Source organism: Staurois parvus, unplaced genomic scaffold (genome assembly GCF_062004578.1).
Source record: "Staurois parvus isolate SC_StPar_1 unplaced genomic scaffold, SC_StPar_1.0 ptg000381l, whole genome shotgun sequence".
Lineage (NCBI taxonomy): Eukaryota > Metazoa > Chordata > Amphibia > Anura > Ranidae > Staurois > Staurois parvus.
Window position 1 is genome coordinate 2183649 of NW_028318177.1, and position 15731 is coordinate 2199379.

Genomic DNA, 15731 nt, shown 5'->3' on the forward strand with positions numbered 1-15731 from the left:
CTGGATTTTTTTTCTCATTTTGTCTCTCATAGTTGAGGTCTACCTATGATGCCAATTACAGGCCTCTCTCATCTTTTTAGGTGGGAGAACTTGCACAATTGGTGGCTGACTAAATACTTTTTTGCCCCACTGTATATATGGGATTTTGCGCACCCGTGTAGCAGTATTTCTGCTATAAGGCGGCACGAAAGCGGTTAAAGTGAGAATAATAAACTCAAAATTTGCAAATAAACATTACTGACATTGAAAAGGAGGGCGGCAATGTTGGTCACGTTGTTTTTTTTTTTTAAATAATAGTCATAAGCCTTCCGGTCAAGGAGTCTGTCAGTTTCTTGATCTGTTGACTATCAACTTTTTGTGCAGCAGTAACCACAGCCTCCTAGCCACTGTTCAGAAAGGTGAATAGTTTTTCCTTCACCGTAAATCTCCCGGAAGGGCCTACAAGTACTCAATAAAGATTAGGTCAGGTGAGGAAGTCCATTATACTTTCATGTCATTATTCTTTCATCTTTAAGGCCTTACTGGCTAGCCATGCAGTGGAGTATTCCAATGCATGCGATGAAGCATTGCCCTGCATAAATATCATGATGTTTTTGAAAGATGCAGACTTTTTCCTGTACCACTGCTTGAAAAAGGTGTCTTCTAAAAACTGGCAGTAGGTTTGGTAGTTGATTTTGAGTCCTTCTTCAACCCAAAAAGGTCCAACTAGCTCATCATTAATAATACCAGCCCATACCAGTACCCCACCTCCACCTTGAGTTGAAGTGGAGCTCTGTGCCTGTTAATGATCGAGCCACGGGCCCATCCATCTGGTCCATCAGGAGTTACTCTCATCTCATCAGTCCATAAAACCTTTGAAAAAACAGTCTTCAGATATTTCTTGGCCCAGTCTTGACGTTTCAACTTATGTGTCTTGTTCAGTGGTGGTCGGGTTTCAGCCTTCCTTACCTTGGCCATGTCCCTGAGCACTGAACACCTTGTACTTCTGGGCACTCCAGGTAGATTGCAGTTCTAGAATATGACAGCCCCGGAGGATAATGGGTTCCTGGTAGCTTCACGTTTTGATTCTTTTCAAATCTTCGGCAGTAAATTTCAATCTTTTTTTATCAACACGTTTCTTGTGACCCTGTTGACTATTTGCAACAAAACATTTGATGGTTCTGTGGTCATGACCCAATATCTGAGCAATTTCAAGAGAGCTGCATCCCTCTAAAACAGCGGTTCTCAACCTGGGGGTCGCGACCCCTTTGGGGGTCGAACGACACTTTCCCAGGGGTCGCCTAAGACCATCGGAAAACACATATTTCCGATGACCTTAGGAACCGAGACACCGCTCCTTGATCCATCTGCAGGTGTGGGCGGGATGACATGCCGTCCCTGTCATCTGGACACACCCGCGGGATCAATCCTTCCTCGTCGGTGATTGGCCGCCGGAACTGTAGCTCAAGAGAGGCACACAGGCGGCCAATCACCGGCGAGGAGGTGGAGCTTGGAAAGGAGGAGCCGAGCGGCACCGCGAAGCACGAGCGAGTGAAGAGGAGGAAAGCGGCCGCAGAAGGAAGACATCTGACCGGTAAGTGTTTGTACCATGGGAGAGGGAGGGAGCGAGCGAGCCCAGGCTGGAGCAGGGGTCAGCAAGGTAAGTATCATTGGTGTCAGTGGGAGGAATAGTGCCCAATCATTGGTGTCACTATTACCAATGATGGGGCACTATTCCTCCCCCCACTGACACCAACGATGGGGCACTATTCCTCCCACTGACACCAACGATGGGGCACTATTCCTCCCACTGACACCAACGATGGGGCACTATTCCTCCCACTGACACCAACGATGGGGCACTATTCCTCCCACTGACACCAACGATGGGGCACTATTCCTCCCACTGACACCAACGATGGGGCACTATTCCTCCCACTGACACCAACGTTGGGGCACTATTCCTCCCACTGACACCAACGATGGGGCACTATTCCTCCCACTGATACCAACGATGGGGCACTATTCCTCCCACTGACACCAATGTTGGGGCACTATTGCTCCCCCTGATGCCAACGATGGGGCACTATTCCTCCCACTGACACCAATGATGGGGCACTATTCCTCCCACTGATACCAATGATGGGGCACTATTCCTCCCACTGACACCAATAATGGGGCCGTATTCCCCCCACTGACACCAATGATGGGGCACTATTCCTCCCACTGACACCAGTGATGGGGCACTATTCCTCCCACTGACACCAATGATGGGGCACTTTTCCTCCCACTGACACCAGTGATGGGACACTATTCCTCCCACTGACACCAGTGATGGGGCACTATTCCTCCCACTGACACCAAGGATGGGGCACTATTCCCCCCACTGACACCAATGATGGGGCACTATTCCCCCCACTGACACCAATGATGGGGCACTATTCCCCCCACTGACACCAATGATGGGGCACTATTCCCCCCACTGACACCAATGATGGGGCACTATTCCCCCCACTGACACCAATGATGGGGCACTATTCCCCCCACTGACACCTATGATGGGGCACTATTCCTCCCATTGACACCAACGATGGGGCACTATTCCTCCCCCCACTGACACCAATGATGGGGCACTATTCCTCCCCCCACTGACACCAATGATGGGGCACTATTCCTCCCCCCACTGACACCAATGATGGGGCACTATTCCTCCCCCCACTGACACCAATGATGGGGCACTATTCCTCCCCCCACTGACACCAATGATGGGGCACTATTCCTCCCACTGACACCAATGATGGGGCACTATACTTCCCTCTGATGCCAACGATGGGGCACTATTCCTCCCACTGACGCCAATGTTGGGGCACTATTGCTCCCCCTGATGCCAATGTTGGGGCACTATTGCTCCCCCTGATGCCAACGATGGGGCACTATTCCTCCCACTGACGCCAATGTTGGGGCACTATTCCTCCCACTGACGCCAATGTTGGGGCACTATTGCTCCCCCTGATGCCAACGATGGGGCACTATTCCTCCCACTGACACCAATGATGGGGGCACTATTCCTCCCACTGATACCAATGATGGGGCACTATTCCTCCCACTGACACCAATGATGGGGCACTATTCCCCCCACTGACACCAATAATGGGGCCGCATTCCCCCCACTGACACCAATGATGGGGCACTATTCCTCCCACTGACACCAGTGATGGGGCACTATTCCTCCCACTGACACCAGTGATGGGGCACTATTCCTCCCACTGACACCAATGATGGGGCACTATTCCCCCCCACTGACACCAATGATGGGGCACTATTCCCCCCACTGACACCAATGATGGGGCACTATTCCCCCCACTGACACCAATGATGGGGCACTATTCCCCCCACTGACACCAATGATGGGGCACTATTCCCCCCACTGACACCAATAATGGGGCACTATTCCCCCCACTGACACCAATGATGGGGCACTATTCCCCCCACTGACACCTATGATGGGGCACTATTCCTCCCATTGACACCAACGATGGGGCACTATTCCTCCCCCCACTGACACCAACGATGGGGCACTATTCCTCCCCCCACTGACACCAACGATGGGGCACTATTCCCCCCACTGACACCTATGATGGGGCACTATTCCTCCCATTGACACCAACGATGGGGCACTATTCCTCCCCCCACTGACACCAACGATGGGGCACTATTCCTCCCCCCACTGACACCAACGATGGGGCACTATTCCTCCCACTGACACCAACGATGGGGCACTATTCCCCCCACTGACACCAACGATGGGGCACTATTCCCCCCACTGACACCAACGATGGGGGCACTATTCCCCCCACTGACACCAACGATGGGGGCACTATTCCCACCACTGACACCAATGATGGGGGCACTATTCCTACCACTGACACCAATGATGGGGGCACTATTCCTACCACTGATACCAATGATGGGGCACTATTCCTCCCATTGACATCAGTGATGGGGCACTATTCCTCCCACTGATATCAATGATGGGACACTATTCCTCCCACTGACACCAATGATGAGGCACTATTCCTCCCACTGCAAAATTACAGTTATGAAGTAGCAACGAAAATAATTTTATGGTTGGGGGTCACCACAACATGAGGAACTGTATTAAGGGGTCGCGGCATTAGAAAGGTTGAGAACCACTGCTCTAAAAGATTTTTTATAATTTTTGACTTTTCAGAGTCAGTTAAATCTTTTTTGGCCTATTTTTGCCTGAGGAAAAGAAGCTGCCTATTAATTATGCACACCTTGTTGATCTCCTTAGACCACACCCTCCCTCGATACACAAAAACACATCACCTGATATGCTTAAATCCAATAAGCATTCAAGTTTATACAGCTTGGAGTTGGACAATATGCATAAAAATGATGATTTGGTAAAAATACTCACTTGCCTAATAATTGTGCACTCAGTGTATATACGCCTGTGTGAACAAGGCCTTGTGGACCAGTGTAGTATAATAGGATATACAGTCATGGCCAAAAATATTGGCACCCCTTAATTTCTGTTGGAAAATGCACCGCTTCACCCAGACGATTGTTGCAATTATAAATGTTTAGGTTTTCTCATGTTTATTTCTTTTGTTTGCATTGGTATGACACAAAAAAGTGGAGAAACAAAAAGCCAAATCTGACACATTCAACGCAAAACCCCAAAAATGGACTGGACAAAATTATTGGCACCCTTAATTTAATATTTGGTAGCACACCCTATGGAAAAAATAACTGAAATCAATTGCTTCTTGTAACCATCGATGAGTTTTTTACATTACTCTACTGGAATTTTGGACCACTCTTCTTTTGCCAACGTCTTCAGGTCTCTCAGATTGGAAGGGTTTCTTTTCCCAACTGATGTTTTGAGATCTCTCCACAGGTGCTCTATAGGTTTGAGATCTGGACTTGTTGCTGGCCAGTTCAGTATTCTCCGGCACTTTGTCTGAAACCATTTCTGGGTGCTTTTTGACATGTGTCTTGGGTCATTGACTTACTACATGACCTCTGTACTACATCCAACTTTCTGACATTGGGCCCTAGATTGCACCTCAGAATTCGTTGATAGTCTTCAGATTTCATAATGCCCTGCACAGGGTCAAGATATCCAGTGCCTGAAGCAGCAATGCAACCCCTAAACATTAGTGAACGACCATCATGTTTGACTGTAGGGGCTGTATTCGTTTCTTTAAAGGCCTCATTTCTGAAAACTGAATAGTGGACTTTACCAAAAAGCTGTAATTTTGTTTTGTCTGTCCACAGCACATTCTCCCAAAAGCTTTTTGGCTTCCTCTGGTAAGTTTTGGCAAACTCTAATCTGGCTTTTTTATATTTCTGTGTCAGCAGTGGGGTCCTCCTGGGTCTCCTACCATAGCTTCTTTTTTCATTCAGATGGTGACGTATAGTGGGAGCTGACACAGTTTGTACCCTGTGCCTGAAGGGCAGCATGAATTTGTCTAGAAGCTGATCAAGGTTCTTTATCCACCATTTGAACAATCCTTTGTTGCAATCTTTTGAAGTTTTTCTCTTTTGTCCACATCCAGGGAGATTAGCTACAGTGCTATGGACTGTACATTTCTTGACAATGTTATGCACAGTGGCCACATGAACATTAAGATCTGTTAACTGATACAATAGAGTTTACTTCAAATTACAGGAGCATCACAAACTTGGAATGTAATTATTTCTTACAATTCTGAGAAGGTGCCAATAATTTTGTGTAGTCCATTTTTGGAGTTTTGCGTAGAATGTGACAGATTTGGCTTTTTCATTTTTTGTGTCATACCAATACAAACAAAAATCAACATGAGAATGCTTAAACATTTGTAATTGCAACAATATTCTGGGAGAAGTGGTGCATTATCTGACAGATATGCAGGGGTGCCAACAGGGGCGGACTGACAACTCATGGGGCCCCCGGGCAATAGGGGATCATGGGACCCCTGTGTTCTTGCCCAAACTCAAAAAAGCCTATGAAAAAGGTACCAAGGGCATCTCATGGGACCCCCTACTGACCTCGGGCCCTCGGGCAGTGCCCGAGTTTCCAAATGGTCAGTCTGCCCCTGGGTGCCAATATTTTTGGCCATGAGCGTGTTACATGGGGGTCTTATAAAATAAAATTAGCTAAAGGAAAACTGTCAGGTTCTCCAAACATTTCCTTTTGCAGGAAGATGACCAAAGGAAAAGTTCTGCATGCAGTTTTGGTGCGCTTTAAGAGCGTGCTCAAAAAACGCTGGCCGCAATAGAACCCGGGCGTACTCCTGCAATGCTCCCACGGTACGGTCAAACCACACCGCATCAGTGTGAATGCTGCCTTAGAAAAATGCAGCCATTCCAACCAACAGCAAATAGTTCTAAGGATGGAGTTTGTAAAAGTTTTGGTTTTTGCACTTCAATAAAATGTGACCCAGACAGAATCTCTGCTTAACTAATGCCCTTTCAGCCAGACAAAGGATGTCAATGCATATGGATTAGATTAACCCAAATGGAAGTGATATGCGAAGTACAAGGTGCTCTAGTTAGGTTCCTTTAGTTAGTGCTGGGATAGAGGTTTAGTGTAGTATTTATCTTACTCTTGGCATTTTTGATTTTTAGATGCCCTTGTTATGATGGATATGCAAATAACAATCTGATCAAATGATTTACAACAGAATCGGACAAAATGTTCAAATCTATGAGTTATTGAATAGACATGAGCTGCATCATTGACTGATTTTGTGCAAAACCAATCGATTTCAACAAACATTTTTTTGATTGGTCTGGACATAAAAATCCGAATGAAGGAAAATATGATCGTAATGATTGGTATGATTAAGTGTATGGCGCATCAAACAATCTTTTCAGTTTTTTTATGAATGTTTTTATTTTTATGATTTATATAAGACTGTTCCACTTACGGCCACCATCAGAATCTTGTTGAATTCTAGTTCTTATGTGGGAGATTTGCAGAGTGCTAAAAAAATGAGCAGCAGTAAAAAATGAATGCATGTTGTTTAACCCTAATTTAATGTAAGGTATATTTACATGTAGCAAAGGCTGCTGCACCTCTGAAAGGGTATCCACATTTGGTTTGCTTTTGAAAGGCGTTTGACAGGCAGTGAGGGAGTGACAAGTTGCCTCCTCACTGCCTGTTTTGATCCCAAAAATATCGCATCACCATGCAGCAACTGTGTGCATTGCATGCAATTGCGGGGCAGTTGCAGTGCATCTCCAATCACTTTTTTTTTTTTTGGTAATTCTCTATTTAAGTCAGAATCTTCATACGCTCCACAAAGAATAGCAGAAGAATCATAAGCAAGTAGCAAGCCGTATTCTGAACATTACAACTTTTGATATTACAATACAAACGTCATAAAGATAGACATAGAAGAACATACAGCGTCTCCAATTACTTGACCCCGTTCACCCCAATGCACTACCACCAAATGAAACGTGACGGGTTTAATTCTGGCTGTGGTGCAAAACATCAAAGCAGTTTTTTTGTTGGGGGGGGGGGGGGACACGTAAAAATCTGCAGTTCAACAACTGTAAAGGAGCCCTAAAGCAACCAAGTGGAGAGCAAAGTAATACTCATCACTATTGTCTGTGGCTCGCCTGCAGCAGATCTACGACCTTATTGTGTCTTGTTTAACACTGTGTCTCTGTGTGCTTTGCTTCCTCATAGTAAGTTAAGCAGAAGCAGGAAGATCCTTGCATTGCAGGTCCTCAGGTTACCACTTCTCTCTCCGGCAAGGAGAACATTGAGCAGCACGGTGATGGCATCACCAAATCCAAGTCCAAATATTGTGAGACTAACAGGCATAAGCAGCAGAGCCTTAAACGATCTCAAACTGCACACATACAGATATGGGGCTAAAGGAACAGGAATCACTGTTATTGTTCAGGCATGATTCCGTAGAGTTTTCACTGTACTGCTTAGGCACATTTAAAGCTGAACTCCAGGAATGATTTTCATTACATAGCTCTATTGATCCAAGCTGGACCAATATAAGTATGTATATTTCATACCTGATGGACTGCTACAGGAAACAGACAAACACTGTACAAGTCGGTGCTACAGCAATAATTGCTGTTATTTTCTGGGTACTGTACTGAGCAGCTGCCCCACTGCATACTGACCACAGGGGGTCGCTTGCTTTCATTTACAGAACCCCTTGTATTTTTTTTATTGCATACAAGGCATTCTCTAATTGGACAGGGTGGAGATTATGACATCACTATCCTTCCCCTCCTCTTCACCTTATCCAGTCAGAGAATGCCTTGTATTCATTGACAACAATACAAGGCATACTATGAAAGGTGGCAGTGCTGATGTTCCCTATAAGATAGCAAATCTTTACTTTTTGAGTTTAGGTCCTCTTTAAAGGATTGTAAAGTTATTTTTTTTTTTAAATAGTAAACATGTTATGCTTACCTTTTCTGTGTAACGGTATTGCACAAGGCAGCCCCGAACCTCCTCCTCTGGGGTCCCATGCTGGCTGTCTGCATGTGCCACCGTAGGAAGCCACTTCCTATGGTGGCACAAGTGCGGGCTTGCACCCGAGCCAGGCTCTGTGTGCTTGGCCCCTTCCCCGCTCCCTCCTCACTGAATTTGATTGATAGCAGCAGTTGCAAATGACTACCACTGCTCTCGACCAAGTCTGTGAAAGAGAGAAGAGAAGTCCTGCAGTCTAGCACAGCGCAGGGTCGATACAGGACTCTCAAGTAAGTGTTGGAGGGAATGAGGGAAAAACAGGATTTTTTACTTCAATGCATTAAGGTAGAAAAACCTTATGACTTTAGAAACACTTTACGTTCCTAGTTCATATAGACATTTTTTAGACTGTTTAGTAAACCAGGTTGTTGAAATTTTATTAACTTTGTATCATTAAATGAGCTAAGGTTAAATCGTGAAATCTGAACTTCAGAATTATTGCACCCATTTCACTATACAACTGTGGCCTTTGCCACTTTAGTCCTTGTTCAGCAGAGGTATACAAAATGCAATGGCCTGTTACAGTCAATCAGAAATCAGAGGAGTGATTGAAGGTCTGAGCAGAGTCCTGGTTGTCTTCACATCTAGATATGAGCTGGTAGTGGTACCACGTGTCAGTTCCTCAGCGACTCTCCTGATCACTCTTGCATCCCATTTTCTGTAGCCCTGGGGCTCCTTTAGAATTCCCATAGGGGGGAAGGCAAAACCAGATGACTGAGCTCCACCTTAAGCTGTAAAGGCAGTTTAAAGGAGAAGTACAGCCAAAGCTCTTTTGGCTGTACTTGTGTGGATAACAGGAGTGCAGTTTGTTCTGCACTCCTGTGACTAGCTTTCAGCTGACAGCAGGCTGTTGGCTGATGTCACTCAGTCGGCCCAGGCTGGGGAAAGATCCTGACTTTACCCCAGAATCTGGAGCAGAACCTGGCTCAGCCTTTCAGCAATCCGCTGAGAGCCTGAGCCAGCTGCTCTCTCCCTCTCCACAGCCCAGCGCTCAAGTGAGCTCTGGAGGGGGCAGAGCAGGGAGCAGTGACTGACAGTTACCACTCTCTGCTCACTGCAGCTGTGAGAACTCGGAGATCATGTGATTGCTGAGTGCTCACCCTTAGAGCCAGAGGGGGACAGATGCAGCATCATACGGATTCTACATGCACCTAGGTAAGTATATCTGGGAGAAAAAAGCCATCCCATACTTCTCTTTTAATGGGGGTGCTCACATGCCACAGTACAAATGCCATGTTTTCCAGGCAGTACCACAGCCGAACATGACCCATTGCGGCTCGGTGGTGCATCATTTACAGGGTAGGTGACCTATTGCCTCCTCGTCGCTCGTCAGTCTCCTTTCAAAAGTTATCTACTGCAGATCCCTTTTCAGAGGAGTTAATTTGAGCTAGGGACCCCCCTAGACTGAATAGGCTATTTTTAGTCTGTAGTAAGTGGTTCTGTTAATAAGTGGTGGTATTTGACTCCCTTTTGGAAGTCTGGGCTGCTACCTAACTGATACGACTATGATGTTGCTTCAGTAGAAAAGATATTTAAATGGGAAGAGAGGAGCACCTGGTGTCCTTAGTGATGCCACACTTGATGGAAGGATAACTCATTTACTGCGAATAAAGAATTTACAAATTAAACCAACACGTTTCAGAGGAACTGCCTCCCCTTTCTACGGGGCTATTCGTATGTGTAAGCGCCTGGTGTCCTTAGTGATGCCACACTTGATGGAAGGATAACTCATTTACTGAGAATAAAAAATTTACAAATTAAACCAACACGTTTCAGAGGAACTGCCTCCCCCATCTTCGGGGCTATTCGTATGTGTAAATGGAGATGGGTAGTCTCTGCGTAGGCACCAGAGTCGGAACAGATTTCAGCTGGAATGGTACAGAGGAAGCCTTTAGAGGAATGACCGCCACACGTCTAAACATAGCCTAAGGCCATTTCAGTTACAAGCAGATAGAAGTGGTGTTCCTTCATTGGTCTGCAGTACTGGATACTGTGCCATCTCCGATAAAGAAACAAAACGTTTTCAAAAGCTTGCCTTCCTTAAACTGGCCATACATGGCATGAATTTGGCCGACTCATGTGAATTAGCAGAAATTTGAGTCTTCGGTGGACCTGCAATACCACCTGGCTCAACAAACTAAGATGAAGAAATCAAAGATGGGAAAAAATCAGCTGAACAGTGACAACAGGCAATTGGCTGCAGTCACTATTCAGGTGTTCTGATACCTGAGCCAGCAGCAGGAGATTCTTCCATCCACACTGTTTAGAATAAATAGGCAAATCTAATTTAGTTTTCTGGGTTAAACAAGAGAAATCTTTATGTATGACCAGCTCTAGTTTGTTACGTCGACCAAAAAAATGTAACCCCTATGGGGTAGATTTACTGAAACCGGTGTACTCAGAATCTGGTGGAGCTGTTCATAGTAGCCAATCAGCTTCTAACTTCAGTAATAAAACCTGGAAGCTGATTGGTTTCTGTGCAGATCCGTACAAGATTTTGCACTCTCCAGTTTTGGTAAATAACCCCTTTTATATGTAATTATATAGATTTGTATCTGTATATGCATGTTATATTTTGTATTTGTCTGAAAATTTTTGATAATTTTTTTTTAATCCCCAGCATGCTCACATTTTCCCTGCAAATTCATGCTGTATTCTCTTTGGGCTGAATATTGGAAGACTCTGGCTGACAAGGAGAAGGTATGTGCAAATGTATACATATAATCTATGTTGTAATCTTTATAAAGCAGAGGTTTTTTTTCTGATATCAGAGGAATGTCTGTTGCTCAGAGCTTGAAAAGTGACAGTGCTTTGGGTTTATCCGTGAAGTTTGAATGTCTGGATTAGGTCACTTAACTCCTTTATACTTCTAACCAGCCACAACTTGTACGGCAGTGACACACATCTGCTGACTCGATGGATCAGCGCTTTAAGCTTGAGGCTGACTGGTGGGCCATGCTTGAAAGCGTTTTGGCATGTGCTGGTGCCTGCATTTTTCACCCTTGACTTAAAGCATATGCTTCATACAATTGAGACAGTGTTAGCGTGTGGGTCCCAGGCAGCTTCCTACACATCTGGCAGAGCCTGGCCCTCCTTCCAGGTGAATCATCTCTCCTGGGAGGGTGGCTTCCAGCACTGTGGCATCTGCAGAGTGGCAGGAAGTGTCTGAATTCATCTGAGAGTGATTTCTATCTACACATGCTTTTCCAATTTCATCAGGCCCCGTTCTGCTCCATTCCAAGTGACATGATCAAATACAGCGAAGAAAAGAAAGATTGATTTATAAAGACTTTTCCTTTGACCTCACAAACTTTTGAAGGATTCGCCGGGGCAAACTATTAAAGTGGAAGGGTTTTTGCTGTCTAAGGAAAGGCTTGGAAAAAATGTAAAAGTAAACATTTATGCTTTTGAGACTTTTTTTTTGCTGATTTTTTGAAAACTGCTACAGTTCTGGATTACTTGATGCCCCATGACGTCTCTCCTTTGATCCTCTGGGTGAGCCTTCAGGATGCCAGAGGAATTCTAAAAGGGAATATTTTTGTCTTGTGCAGATATTAATCAGGGTAACAGCAGTCTATATTGAACATTGGGATTCTTACTATCTCTCCCATACTGAAAAGTGGCAGGTTAATATGAAATTGTGTAAATTGTGCTGCTGAGTTCATGTTTAATACTTTGGGTCACCATAAGGATCTGTATTTTTTCCAACATTTTTCTGCATAATAAAACACATCCTGTTGCCCAATGAGGATAAAAATGATACCAAATGATATCTATATTTATAAAAAAAATGATCCATACACATCTGCTACATAAAGTGATTGTAAAGGTTTTGAAAAGGGCAGCACGGTAGTTAATTGGTTAGCACTTCCGCCTGGCAGTACCAGGGTAACTGGTTTGAATTCCAACCATGGCACCACCTGCCTGGAGTTTGCAAGTTCTCCCTGTGCTTGTGTGGGTTTCCTCTGGATACTCCTGTTTCCTCCCACACGCCAAAGACATGCTGGTAGGTTGATTGGTTCCTGTCTAAATTGGCTCTAGTATGTGTATGTATGAATGTAAGTTAGGGGCCTTAGATTGTACACCCCTTGAGGGTTAGGGACTGATGTGAATATACAATATATATGTGAAGCGCTCCGTAAAACTGAAGGTGCTATAGACGTACCTGAAATAAATTAATAAAGGTTTCTTTCTTTCTTTTCTTTTTTTTTTTTTTAAATAAAATAATATGCATGTCATACTTACCTGCTCTGTGCAATGGTATTGCACAGAGCAGCCCAATCTTCCTCTTCTTGGGTGCCCTGCTGGCCTACCTAGTTCCACCCCACCACCAAGTGTCCCCATAGCAAGCTGCTTGCTCTAGGGGCACTGGTGCGTGCTTACTCCCAAGCCCTGCTCAGTGAGTCCATAAGACACAAAAAGCAGGGCGGGGCTCTGCCCCCCCACCCCCACTACTGGCTCTGACTGACAGCAGCGGGAGCCAATGGCTCCTGCTGTTGTAACTGAGGAGTGAGAGAACTGAGAGAGCCTCAACTCTCATGAACACCGCTAGATTGGGATCAGGCTCAGGTATTTACAGGGCTGAAGGGGACGATACACCCTGCAGGTTGTTTACCTTACTGCATAGAATGCAGAAAAAAAAATCTTCTGCCTTTACAACCATTTTAACAAGGTAGTAAAGTCATGGTATTTAAATCCCCTGACTGGCAGGGTTTTTATAACTGACAAGATCTTCGTGAGCTCTTGTCATAAATGTCCCCCCTACATGTCAATAGGTATTGTGATCTGAGCCACGCATGCGCATCTCAGATCACATTTATGGCTCACTCTGTACACTGTAGCTATGTGACTCCAATGCGAATGCGCAGGAGTGATGTTACTGCAATCTGACCATTCAAGTAGCCGAAGACATGAAACCCGAAAAGAACAGCAGGCTAAGATGGAAGTGCCGGGGGAGCTGTGACAGTGATGCAATGGAGGGCTCCATTGTCCAAGTCTACTAGACAGCATACAGTGCATACTGGTACATTATTACTTAAACCTACAGAGGCACTAGGTTTTTTTTTTTTTTTCTTTTAATACATGACCTTACAGCTGCTTTAATGGTCCTGTAATCTACTTTTCATTAAATGGTTTTTCACTGTGTTTTTCTGCCTCCTCTGTGAGAACCCGAACGTCTCCTTTTACCCCCTCATTTCTGTTTGTTTGGACCGAGCAGTACACGTTAATGTGGTCATGTGCCTTGCTCCACGCATACTACAATCCCCATAGTCTGTGGTCCCTGCTTCATCTTGGCAGTGAAAAAGCAAGGGTCGCTACGCTTTTACTTACAGTGAGACCATAGAGAATGATAATAGCTTTTATTTCCATACACACAAATGCATTGGGAACATTACACATTCTATTCCAAATCAAAACATGAAGAAAAATATATCAAATTTGTGTTGTTCCTCTACAGAAATTGAAGAAAAGTGAATATTAGACTGTTCAAAAAAATAGCAGTGTTTGTATTCTTCTTTACAAACTCGAACATTCACTATATAAACTGAAAAATGTTTGAAGATTTTGCTTTCCTTTGAATCACTTAATGAATATTTGGTTGTATAAGCACTGTTTCTGAGAACTGCTGTACATCTATGTTGCATGGAGTCACCCAACTTCTGGCACCTGTGAACAGGTATTCCAGGCCAGGATGATTGGACTACATTCCACAGTTCTTCTCTATTTCTTGGTTTTGCCTCAGAAACTACATTTTTGATGTCACCCCACAAGTTTTCTATTGGATTAAGATCCGGGGATTGGGCTGGCCACTCCATAACATCAATCTTGTTGGTCTGGAACCAAGATGTTGCACGTTTACTGGTGTGTTTGGGGTCGTTGTCTTGTTGGAACACCCATTTCAAGGGCATTTCCTCTTCAGCATAAGGCAGCATGACCTCTTCAAGTATTCTGATGTATTCAACCTGATCCATGATCCCTGGTATGCGATAAATAGGCCCAACACCGTAGTATGAGAAACATCCCCATATCATGATGCTTGCACAACCATGCTTCACTGTCTTCACAGTGTACTGTGGCTTGAATTCAGTGTTTGGGGGTCATCTGACAAACTGTCTCCGGCCACTAGACCCAAAAAGAACAATCTTACTTCCATCAGTCCACAAAATGTTGCACCATTTCTCTTTAGGCCAGTCAATGTGCTGTTTGGCAAATTGTAACCTCTTCAGCATGTCTTTTTTTCAACAGTGGGACTTTGGGGGGGCTTCTTGCAGATAGCTTGGCTTCACATAGGCGTCTTCTAATTGTAACAGTACTCACAGGTAACTTTAGACCTTCTTTGATCTTCCTGGAGCTGATTGTTGGCTGAGTCCGCGCCATTTTGGCTATTCTTCTATCCATTCGAATGGTAGTTTTTCGCTTTCTTCCACGTCTTTCAGGTTTTGGTTGCCATTTTAAAGCATTTGCGATCATTTTAGCTGAGCAGCCTATCATTTTCTGCACTCTTTATATGTTTTCCCCTCTCCAATCAACTTTTTAATCAAGGTACGCTGTTCTTCTGAACAATGTCTGGAACGACCCATTTTCCTCAGAATTTCAGAGAGAAATGCACTGTAACCAGCATGTACAACATTTGCTGCCTTCCTTCCTTAAATAAGGGCAATAATTGCCACCTGTTTTTCAAAGAATGAATGACCTCACTAATAGAACTCCACACTGCTATTATTTTGAACATGCCCCTTTCAATTAGTGATTCAGTTACACAGAATCAGCAGCATGCATGTCATGACTGTTGGGTCTGTTGGATTTCTATTACTCTACTACACCTGCTAGTAAATGATTTGCCATGTAGAAATATCATTTCTACTAAAAACAGTGATTGATCAGGTTAGTGATGTTTGACTGCTATTATTTTGAACACAACTGTGTGTGTGTGTATATATATAAATATGTATATATATAAATATATATAGAATTTTTTTTTCTTTTAAACCAGAGTTAGTTCACTTTAAAGCTAAAGCATGGATATGATTAGGCACATGTAACAAATATAGTAGTTGTTAACCCAATGTACCTACAAAAGTGGAAATACACCTTAAAGTGGAATTCTGTACTTTTGTTTTGTATGGCCATACTAAAGGGGTCAATCCATTTTTTTGTTCTTATTACTGTGTCCATGTAGGTCAGGTTTCTCCTCTCTTGCTGTCCCTGTGCAAATCCACTGTTCTGGCTGGAGGTC

At 44.3% G+C, this 15731-nt stretch overlaps 1 long non-coding RNA gene across 1 annotated transcript in view; it reads right to left on the minus strand.

The window, feature by feature from the left end:
• The window catches only part of LOC149455931 (uncharacterized), a 47183-nt gene extending 38632 nt beyond the window's left edge, over window positions 1–8551 (minus strand). Inside the window, exon 1 of the long non-coding RNA XR_016313998.1 lies at window positions 8435–8551. This is a non-coding gene — a long non-coding RNA (uncharacterized LOC149455931). The remainder of the gene's footprint in view (window positions 1–8434) is intronic.
• Between the last annotated feature and the right edge of the window lie 7180 nt (window positions 8552–15731).